This window comes from Lathyrus oleraceus, chromosome 7, assembly GCF_024323335.1.
Source record: "Lathyrus oleraceus cultivar Zhongwan6 chromosome 7, CAAS_Psat_ZW6_1.0, whole genome shotgun sequence".
NCBI lineage: Eukaryota > Viridiplantae > Streptophyta > Magnoliopsida > Fabales > Fabaceae > Lathyrus > Lathyrus oleraceus.
The window spans coordinates 438,752,080-438,763,880 of record NC_066585.1 but is presented as its reverse complement, the minus strand read 5'-3'; positions in this window follow the sequence as shown (position 1 = coordinate 438,763,880).

Below are 11,801 nucleotides of genomic sequence, written 5' to 3'. Positions count from 1 at the left end.
ATGTATAAGTTCGATTATTTGTGGTGGTATTTAGAATTATACTTAGAGATGAAGGGCATGAAGCAAGCTAGATGTGGCCATACTTTGAACTGCGCTCCGTGTGATAGAGGATCTTACCCAGCCAAAGGAAGAGGATCCACGTCCCTACCCCGAGACTATGGCTCAGATCAAGGTGGATGTCTCTAGGCTTCACCATGCTCTCCCTCAGATTGGATAGATCAAGATGGGGGTGCACCAGCTACACGTGAAAACATGTATTTCTTTGACATGGGGTAGTTGAATGTTGTAATTTGGACGTGCAAATCGTCTCTGATAGTACCCCTGGGGGAATTGGTCGTTCTAGTCGGACGTGAGAAGCGTCTCTGACAGCTCCCCTGGATTTTGAAGGCGCATGAGGTGCTGCAAGAAATTGATTGTTGTAGTTGGGCGCTCATAGCATATCTGACAACATCTCTGACTTCTGAAGGCGCATAAACAACTATGGGGAATTGATTGTTGTAGTTTGGAGCTCGAAGTGTATACGATAACACCCTTAACTTTGTGCATGCAAAATGCCAGGGGTTTTTTATTACTGTATTCAGGCGCTTGAAGCGTATCCGACATCACCCCCTGAATTTCAAGAACGAGTATCAACTGTGTTGGTTGTTCCCCTTACTAAGAGTATATAATATTTGAACTCGTCATTCTCTAGAGAGAAATTCTTTAATATTGTGAATAATCATGGCATAGTGATGCCAAACATTAACATACTCTGAGATAAGATTGATAACATAATTGAAGTTAGAATAACATATAAGGTATTTGATGCCAAGTTCCCAAACCATACACAAACTATGATATATCACCACCATCTTAACATGAAGGATGTTGAAATAACCAATATTACCCGCAAAACTGTGAACCCAAACACCACCATCATTTTGAATCAATCCATAAAACCCGAGACGTCGAGATTATCGAGGCTACTACCATCAATATTCAAAATCATATTACCACCTCTGTGTGCATTCCACGTGACCGTTCTAATTGGATGAGACATATTATGCTTAAGAATACATTTAACTAATAGATTAGTATAATTCACTATGATGAGTTTCAAAGTACAGGAAGATACCACTTCAGTCATAAGACACGGTTTTTAGCGCTCCACAACCACCAGTAAGCAGCCAAAAAGATAAAGCCACCATTAATGTCATGTCTAATCCAATCATATAAACTATTCTATTATAAGAATAGTGGGTCTAAGAAGCCAATGGATTTCCAAAAGCGAGTTAAAAATTCACAATCTCTAAAGTTATGAAGAGCCATCTCAGCATCCTGATTGCATTTAGGACATAGATTTATCTAGAGCATACCATAATGACACAACATTGATCTCTTAGGAAGGGACTTATGTAAATCCGTCCAAAATAAGAATTTAACCTTCTCAAGAGAAAGAATATGCCACACCCATTTCTAAGAGTTATTGTTTGTTGTATTTAAAACAAATTAAAGTACGTTGACCCAATTATAACCATCCCGAGTACTATAAATACCGTCTAAGTTTCCTTTCCAGATTAACCGATTAGGAACTAGAGAATTCAAACAAATATGGGAAGTGCTTTCAGGCGCCGACAAACAATTGGAGGAATATTAGTATATGATAAATTAAATTTCCAATTTCCATCCAAGTAAACATCATTCACCCACATTTTCAAATCGTGAATATCCACATAGAGAATCTGCTATGCTAGTTCCCCTGCCCCAGACCAATTGAAAAACCAGAAAGAGGAGTTCCCATTCCCTAATCTAAATTCAAATACATCTTTAAGAGCTCAAAGAGATTTCATAATTGTATTCAGGGTAATTGATCCCAATTTCTTTTTCATATTAAGGAAGGTTTCCTCACTAATGTACTTATGTTTCAAAACTTGGACCCATTGGGAAACACAATCCCGGTGGAGATCCTAAACCAGCTTACCAAATATAAATGTATTTACCTCTCTTACTTTCCGTACCCCAATGCCACTCAACTTTTTGGGCTTAGTGACTTTATTCCAGCCAACGAGATGTGTAACAGCCCAATTTTTAGGAATTAATTATTATATTATTTGTATTATATTATATTTAATTATTTGGAGTGTTAAGTAATTAAGCGGTTGTGAGGTAGTATAATAATGGATTAATTAACTTAATTAGTATGGTAATTAATTATTTAGTTGATATGAGATATAATTAAATAATTATTAATTAACCTAGTGTGCATAGTGAGTGGTTAATTATTTGAATTTAAATAGAGGTATTTAAATATTATGTATTATTGGGCCTAGTGATTAAATTAGATGATTTAAGCCCAACTAGAATACTATTATAAATAGTAAGAGTGAAGGAAGTGAGAATTATAATTCACTTGAGCACTGAAAGCAATAGAGAAAGAGGAGAGGAAAAGTAAAGAGGAGTCAGGGTTTCCATCAAATTAACAAGGTAAGGGGGGAATCCTTATTATTATGGGTTAGTATAATTGGGTCAATGGGTAGGAACATGATTTAGGTTGAAATCCTTAATTGGCATGGTTTTGGAATTATTAGGTCTTGATAAATACTCTTGAATTGTGATGATTAAATTATGCTAAAACTGTGAATTAATATATAATTGGATGAGTCATAATTTGCTGAACGTGTAGCTTTTTACGGAATCGAAATCGGAGGTCCGGAAGTCCTCCAACGATGAAAAATGCGGGGAAATCTGCATTCTGTTTCGTGTTAGCGCAGGAACAACATTCTGTTTTGCGTTAACCGGTTAACCCAGGGCGTTAACCGGTTAACACTGTTATAATATTGAAAAATTTGCATCCTGTCTTGCGTTAACCGGTTAACCCAGGGCGTTAACCGGTTAACACTGTTAAAAATTGCCAAGAAGCGCATTCTGTTTTGCGTTAACCGATTAACCCAGGGCGTTAACCGGTTAACACTGTTTGAAAAGTGAAAAATTGATATTTAAATGTTGTGTGCGTTTTGGAATGAAATCTATGTGTACATATTTGATGATTGGCCTACATTGGTGAATAATATATTGTATGAATGTGTATGTATACCATTATTGAATTGTGAATGAATTATGGTTATGGATGTGTATATGTAATCGTAATTGATGTGTTGTGATGAATGTGTATATGTACCAATTATGAGTCATGGTGATATGTGGGATGTTAAGACGGTATATAGATGGTCTTAATTGCATATGTGTGCATTCATTCATAGCATGGTTGACTTCATTGTGGAAGTGGTTAAGCGGTGATCCTTCATTGGAAACAGACGTAGCAGACGTTAATCCTTAAATGGGATTAGGCGTAGTATTAAGCGGTGATCCTTCATTGGAAACAGACGTAGCAGACGTTAATCCTTAATTGGGATTAGGCGTAGTATTAAGCGGTGATCCTTCATTGGAAACAGACGTAGGGCTTTGGTCTTGTCCGGATCGGAAGCGTGGCTTGGATTCTAGATATTGAATCGGAAAGCGGTGAAACTTTGAGTTCACATTGAGGTACCGCATGCATGGAGTCACATTGTCTTGCATCGAGTCGTTTATAGTTATGTGATCATTGAATGCATGTATTGATGTGGGTGTGATGCATGTTTGAAGCATGTGAGATGATTGTTTGTTAATATCAGTGATATAATAATACAAAGTGTGATGAATTCTTGAATTGTTGTTTTAATTCATTGTGCCTATTATGCTATTTCATAATGATTTGAATTCTCACCCTTTCTGTTTGAATGTTACCTTTACATGGGTATCGTGCAGATACTACAGAGTAGTATTGCTGGAGTAGGTGGACGGTAGCTCGCTCAAGAATAGCTGGAGAGTTTCCGTATTTAGTTTGAAATTAGGTAATGAGTCAATGCTCTAGTCATGTAACACTGGGTAGATTAGTGGTATTGAACTCGTGTCTTATTTAGATATGTTTTATGTCATTAATTGTTTTATTTTATTTGAAGTAATTATTGAGAGATGATCATGGTATGGGACATGAATCATTTTACGAAATACATGAGTATTCTTTATTTCCGCTGCGAACGCATATTGCTTGAATATTCATGATAATTGAGATGTGTTATTTTGAATGACCAGGTGTATTGTTGGTTTTCGAAAGTTTTAAATTTTGAAAACGTCGATGTGACGCCCTTTTGTTTATATGCGTGCTTATTTAGTCTGATTATATGATAAATAATTTGGGGTAGAAAAAGGGGTGTTACATTAGTGGTATCAGAGCCTGGTTGACCAGTTGGTCAATAGTAGTAGGTTTTCTGTGGTATTTGATTTGTGTATCTGACATGATCGATACCAGGTTGTTTAATTAGGTTTGTTCCCTAGTATGTGACATGTGTGTGAGAACACTGTCGATGCTTGTTTTATTTTCCATTGGCAGGTTGGGAACTCGAGGATAAGATGAGGGAATCGTATTCAGAGTTGTTCGTTTGAGGAATTTTCGAGGACGAAAATCTTTTAAGTGGGGGAGAGTTGTAACAGCCCAATTTTTAGGAATTAATTATTATATTATTTTTATCATATTATATTTAATTATTTTGAGTGTTAAGTAATTAAGCGGTTGTGAGGTAGTATAATAATGGATTAATTAACTTAATTAGTGTGGTAATTAATTATTTAGTTGATATGAGATATAATTAAATAATTATTAATTAACCTAGTGTGCATAGTGAGTGGTTAATTATTTGAATTTAAATAGAGGTATTTAAATATTATGTATTATTGGGCTTAGTGATTAAATTAGATGATTTAAGCCCAACTAGAATACATTTATAAATAGTAAGAGTGAAGGAAGTGAGAATTATAATTCACTTGAGCACTGAAAGCAATAGAGAAAGAGGAGAGGAAAAGTAAAGAGGAGTCAGGGTTTCCATCAAATTAACAAGGTAAGGGGGAATCCTTATTATTATGGGTTAGTATAATTGGGTCAATGGGTAGGAACATGATTTAGGTTGAAATCCTTAATTGGTATGGTTTTGGAATTATTAGGTCTTGATAAATACTCTTGAATTGTGATGATTAAATTATGCTAAAACTGTGAATTAATATATAATTGGATGAGTCATAATTTGCTGAACGTGTAGCTTTTTACGGAATCGAAATCGGAGGTCCGGAAGTCCTCCAACGATGAAAAATGCGGGGAAATCTGCATTCTGTTTCGTGTTAGCGCAGGAACAACATTCTGTTTTGCGTTAACCGGTTAACCCAGGGCGTTAACCGGTTAACACTGTTATAATATTAAAAAATTTGCATCCTGTCTTGCGTTAACCGGTTAACCCAGGGCGTTAACCGGTTAACACTGTTAAAAATTGCCAAGAAGCGCATTCTGTTTTGCGTTAACCGATTAACCCAGGGCGTTAACCGGTTAACACTGTTTGAAAAGTGAAAAATTGATATTTAAATGTTGTGTGCGTTTTGGAATGAAATCTATGTGTACATATTTGATGATTGGCCTACATTGGTGAATAATATATTGTATGAATGTGTATGTATACCATTATTGAATTGTGAATGAATTATGGTTATGGATGTGTATATGTAATCGTAATTGATGTGTTGTGATGAATGTGTATATGTACCAATTATGTGTCATGGTGATATGTGGGATGTTAAGACGGTATATAGATGGTCTTAATTGCATATGTGTGCATTCATTCATAGCATGGTTGACTTCATTGTGGAAGTGGTTAAGCGGTGATCCTTCATTGGAAACAGACGTAGCAGACGTTAATCCTTAAATGGGATTAGGCGTAGTATTAAGCGGTGATCCTTCATTGGAAACAGACGTAGCAGACGTTAATCCTTAATTGGGATTAGGCGTAGTATTAAGCGGTGATCCTTCATTGGAAACAGACGTAGGGCTTTGGTCTTGTCCGGATCGGAAGCGTGGCTTGGATTCTAGATATTGAATCGGAAAGCGGTGAAACTTTGAGTTCACATTGAGGTACCGCATGCATGGAGTCACATTGTCTTGCATCGAGTCGTTTATAGTTATGTGATCATTGAATGCATGTATTGATGTGGGTGTGATGCATGTTTGAAGCATGTGAGATGATTGTTTGTTAATATCAGTGATATAATAATACAAAGTGTGATGAATTCTTGAATTGTTGTTTTAATTCATTGTGCCTATTATGCTATTTCATAATGATTTGAATTCTCACCCTTTCTGTTTGAATGTTACCTTTACATGGGTATCGTGCAGATACTACAGAGTAGTATTGCTGGAGTAGGTGGACGGTAGCTCGCTCAAGAATAGCTGGAGAGTTTCCGTATTTAGTTTGAAATTAGGTAATGAGTCAATGCTCTGGTCATGTAACACTGGGTAGATTAGTGGTATTGAACTCGTGTCTTATTTAGATATGTTTTATGTCATTAATTGTTTTATTTTATTTGAAGTAATTATTGAGAGATGATCATGGTATGGGACATGAATCATTTTACGAAATACATGAGTATTCTTTATTTCCGCTGCGAACGCATATTGCTTGAATATTCATGATAATTGAGATGTGTTATTTTGAATGACCAGGTGTATTGTTGGTTTTCGAAAGTTTTGAATTTTGAAAACGTCGATGTGACGCCCTTTTGTTTATATGCGTGCTTATTTACTCTGATTATATGATAAATAATTTGGGGTAGAAAAAGGGGTGTTACATTAGTGGTATCAGAGCCTGGTTGACCAGTTGGTCAATAGTAGTAGGTTTTCCGTGGTATTTGATTTGTGTATCTGACACGATCGATACCAGGTTGTTTAATTAGGTTTGTTCCCTAGTATGTGACATGTGTGTGAGAACACTGTCGATGCTTGTTTTATTTTCCATTGGCAGGTTGGGAACTCGAGGATAAGATGAGGGAATCGTATTCAGAGTTGTTCGTTTGAGGAATTTTCGAGGACGAAAATCTTTTAAGTGGGGGAGAGTTGTAACAGCCCAATTTTTAGGAATTAATTATTATATTATTTTTATTATATTATATTTAATTATTTGGAGTGTTAAGTAATTAAGCGGTTGTGAGGTAGTATAATAATGGATTAATTAACTTAATTAGTGTGGTAATTAATTATTTAGTTGATATGAGATATAATTAAATAATTATTAATTAACCTAGTGTGCATAGTGAGTGGTTAATTATTTGAATTTAAATAGAGGTATTTAAATATTATGTATTATTGGGCCTAGTGATTAAATTAGATGATTTAAGCCCAACTAGAATACTATTATAAATAGTAAGAGTGAAGGAAGTGAGAATTATAATTCACTTGAGCACTGAAAGCAATAGAGAAAGAGGAGAGGAAAAGTAAAGAGGAGTCAGGGTTTCCATCAAATTAACAAGGTAAGGGGGAATCCTTATTATTATGGGTTAGTATAATTGGGTCAATGGGTATGAACATGATTTAGGTTGAAATCCTTAATTGGCATGGTTTTGGAATTATTAGGTCTTGATAAATACTCTTGAATTGTGATGATTAAATTATGCTAAAACTGTGAATTAATATATAATTGGATGAGTCATAATTTTCTGAACGTGTAGCTTTTTACGGAATCGAAATCGGAGGTCCGGAAGTCCTCCAACGATGAAAAATGCGGGGAAATCTGCATTCTGTTTCGTGTTAGCGCAGGAACAACATTCTGTTTTGCGTTAACCGGTTAACCCAGGGCGTTAACCGGTTAACACTGTTATAATATTGAAAAATTTGCATCCTGTCTTGCGTTAACCGGTTAACCCAGGGCGTTAACCGGTTAACACTGTTAAAAATTGCCAAGAAGCGCATTCTGTTTTGCGTTAACCGATTAACCCAGGGCGTTAACCGGTTAACACTGTTTGAAAAGTGAAAAATTGATATTTAAATGTTGTGTGCGTTTTGGAATGAAATCTATGTGTACATATTTGATGATTGGCCTACATTGGTGAATAATATATTGTATGAATGTGTATGTATACCATTATTGAATTGTGAATGAATTATGGTTATGGATGTGTATATGTAATCGTAATTGATGTGTTGTGATGAATGTGTATATGTACCAATTATGAGTCATGGTGATATGTGGGATGTTAAGACGGTATATAGATGGTCTTAATTGCATATGTGTGCATTCATTCATAGCATGGTTGACTTCATTGTGGAAGTGGTTAAGCGGTGATCCTTCATTGGAAACAGACGTAGCAGACGTTAATCCTTAAATGGGATTAGGCGTAGTATTAAGCGGTGATCCTTCATTGGAAACAGACGTAGCAGACGTTAATCCTTAATTGGGATTAGGCGTAGTATTAAGCGGTGATCCTTCATTGGAAACAGACGTAGGGCTTTGGTCTTGTCCGGATCGGAAGCGTGGCTTGGATTCTAGATATTGAATCGGAAAGCGGTGAAACTTTGAGTTCACATTGAGGTACCGCATGCATGGAGTCACATTGTCTTGCATCGAGTCGTTTATAGTTATGTGATCATTGAATGCATGTATTGATGTGGGTGTGATGCATGTTTGAAGCATGTGAGATGATTGTTTGTTAATATCAGTGATATAATAATACAAAGTGTGATGAATTCTTGAATTGTTGTTTTAATTCATTGTGCCTATTATGCTATTTCATAATGATTTGAATTCTCACCCTTTCTGTTTGAATGTTACCTTTACATGGGTATCGTGCAGATACTACAGAGTAGTATTGCTGGAGTAGGTGGACGGTAGCTCGCTCAAGAATAGCTGGAGAGTTTCCGTATTTAGTTTGAAATTAGGTAATGAGTCAATGCTCTGGTCATGTAACACTGGGTAGATTAGTGGTATTGAACTCGTGTCTTATTTAGATATGTTTTATGTCATTAATTGTTTTATTTTATTTGAAGTAATTATTGAGAGATGATCATGGTATGGGACATGAATCATTTTACGAAATACATGAGTATTCTTTATTTCCGTTGCGAACGCATATTGCTTGAATATTCATGATAATTGAGATGTGTTATTTTGAATGACCAGGTGTATTGTTGGTTTTCGAAAGTTTTGAATTTTGAAAACGTCGATGTGACGCCCTTTTGTTTATATGCGTGCTTATTTACTCTGATTATATGATAAATAATTTGGGGTAGAAAAAGGGGTGTTACATTAGTGGTATCAGAGCCTGGTTGACCAGTTGGTCAATAGTAGTAGGTTTTCCGTGGTATTTGATTTGTGTATCTGACACGATCGATACCAGGTTGTTTAATTAGGTTTGTTCCCTAGTATGTGACATGTGTGTGAGAACACTGTCGATGCTTGTTTTATTTTCCATTGGCAGGTTGGGAACTCGAGGATAAGATGAGGGAATCGTATTCAGAGTTGTTCGTTTGAGGAATTTTCGAGGACGAAAATCTTTTAAGTGGGGGAGAGTTGTAACAGCCCAATTTTTAGGAATTAATTATTATATTATTTTTATCATATTATATTTAATTATTTGGAGTGTTAAGTAATTAAGCGGTTGTGAGGTAGTATAATAATGGATTAATTAACTTAATTAGTGTGGTAATTAATTATTTAGTTGATATGAGATATAATTAAATAATTGTTAATTAACCTAGTGTGCATAGTGAGTGGTTAATTATTTGAATTTAAATAGAGGTATTTAAATATTATGTATTATTGGGCCTAGTGATTAAATTAGATGATTTAAGCCCAACTAGAATACTATTATAAATAGTAAGAGTGAAGGAAGTGAGAATTATAATTCACTTGAGCACTGAAAGCAATAGAGAAAGAGGAGAGGAAAAGTAAAGAGGAGTCAGGGTTTCCATCAAATTAACAAGGTAAGGGGGGAATCCTTATTATTATGGGTTAGTATAATTGGGTCAATGGGTAGGAACATGATTTAGGTTGAAATCCTTAATTGGCATGGTTTTGGAATTATTAGGTCTTGATAAATACTCTTGAATTGTGATGATTAAATTATGCTAAAACTGTGAATTAATATATAATTGGATGAGTCATAATTTGCTGAACGTGTAGCTTTTTACGGAATCGAAATCGGAGGTCCGGAAGTCCTCCAACGATGAAAAATGCGGGGAAATCTGCATTCTGTTTCGTGTTAGCGCAGGAACAACATTCTGTTTTGCGTTAACCGGTTAACCCAGGGCGTTAACCGGTTAACACTGTTATAATATTGAAAAATTTGCATCCTGTCTTGCGTTAACCGGTTAACCCAGGGCGTTAACCGGTTAACACTGTTAAAAATTGCCAAGAAGCGCATTCTGTTTTGCGTTAACCGATTAACCCAGGGCGTTAACCGGTTAACACTGTTTGAAAAGTGAAAAATTGATATTTAAATGTTGTGTGCGTTTTGGAATGAAATCTATGTGTACATATTTGATGATTGGCCTACATTGGTGAATAATATATTGTATGAATGTGTATGTATACCATTATTGAATTGTGAATGAATTATGGTTATGGATGTGTATATGTAATCGTAATTGATGTGTTGTGATGAATGTGTATATGTACCAATTATGAGTCATGGTGATATGTGGGATGTTAAGACGGTATATAGATGGTCTTAATTGCATATGTGTGCATTCATTCATAGCATGGTTGACTTCATTGTGGAAGTGGTTAAGCGGTGATCCTTCATTGGAAACAGACGTAGCAGACGTTAATCCTTAAATGGGATTAGGCGTAGTATTAAGCGGTGATCCTTCATTGGAAACAGACGTAGCAGACGTTAATCCTTAATTGGGATTAGGCGTAGTATTAAGCGGTGATCCTTCATTGGAAACAGACGTAGGGCTTTGGTCTTGTCCGGATCGGAAGCGTGGCTTGGATTCTAGATATTGAATCGGAAAGCGGTGAAACTTTGAGTTCACATTGAGGTACCGCATGCATGGAGTCACATTGTCTTGCATCGAGTCGTTTATAGTTATGTGATCATTGAATGCATGTATTGATGTGGGTGTGATGCATGTTTGAAGCATGTGAGATGATTGTTTGTTAATATCAGTGATATAATAATACAAAGTGTGATGAATTCTTGAATTGTTGTTTTAATTCATTGTGCCTATTATGCTATTTCATAATGATTTGAATTCTCACCCTTTCTGTTTGAATGTTACCTTTACATGGGTATCGTGCAGATACTACAGAGTAGTATTGCTGGAGTAGGTGGACGGTAGCTCGCTCAAGAATAGCTGGAGAGTTTCCGTATTTAGTTTGAAATTAGGTAATGAGTCAATGCTCTGGTCATGTAACACTGGGTAGATTAGTGGTATTGAACTCGTGTCTTATTTAGATATGTTTTATGTCATTAATTGTTTTATTTTATTTGAAGTAATTATTGAGAGATGATCATGGTATGGGACATGAATCATTTTACGAAATACATGAGTATTCTTTATTTCCGCTGCGAACGCATATTGCTTGAATATTCATGATAATTGAGATGTGTTATTTTGAATGACCAGGTGTATTGTTGGTTTTCGAAAGTTTTGAATTTTGAAAACGTCGATGTGACGCCCTTTTGTTTATATGCGTGCTTATTTACTCTGATTATATGATAAATAATTTGGGGTAGAAAAAGGGGTGTTACATTAGTGGTATCAGAGCCTGGTTGACCAGTTGGTCAATAGTAGTAGGTTTTCCGTGGTATTTGATTTGTGTATCTGACACGATCGATACCAGGTTGTTTAATTAGGTTTGTTCCCTAGTATGTGACATGTGTGTGAGAACACTGTCGATGCTTGTTTTATTTTCCATTGGCAGGTTGGGAACTCGAGGATAAGATGAGGGAATCGTATTCAGAGTTGT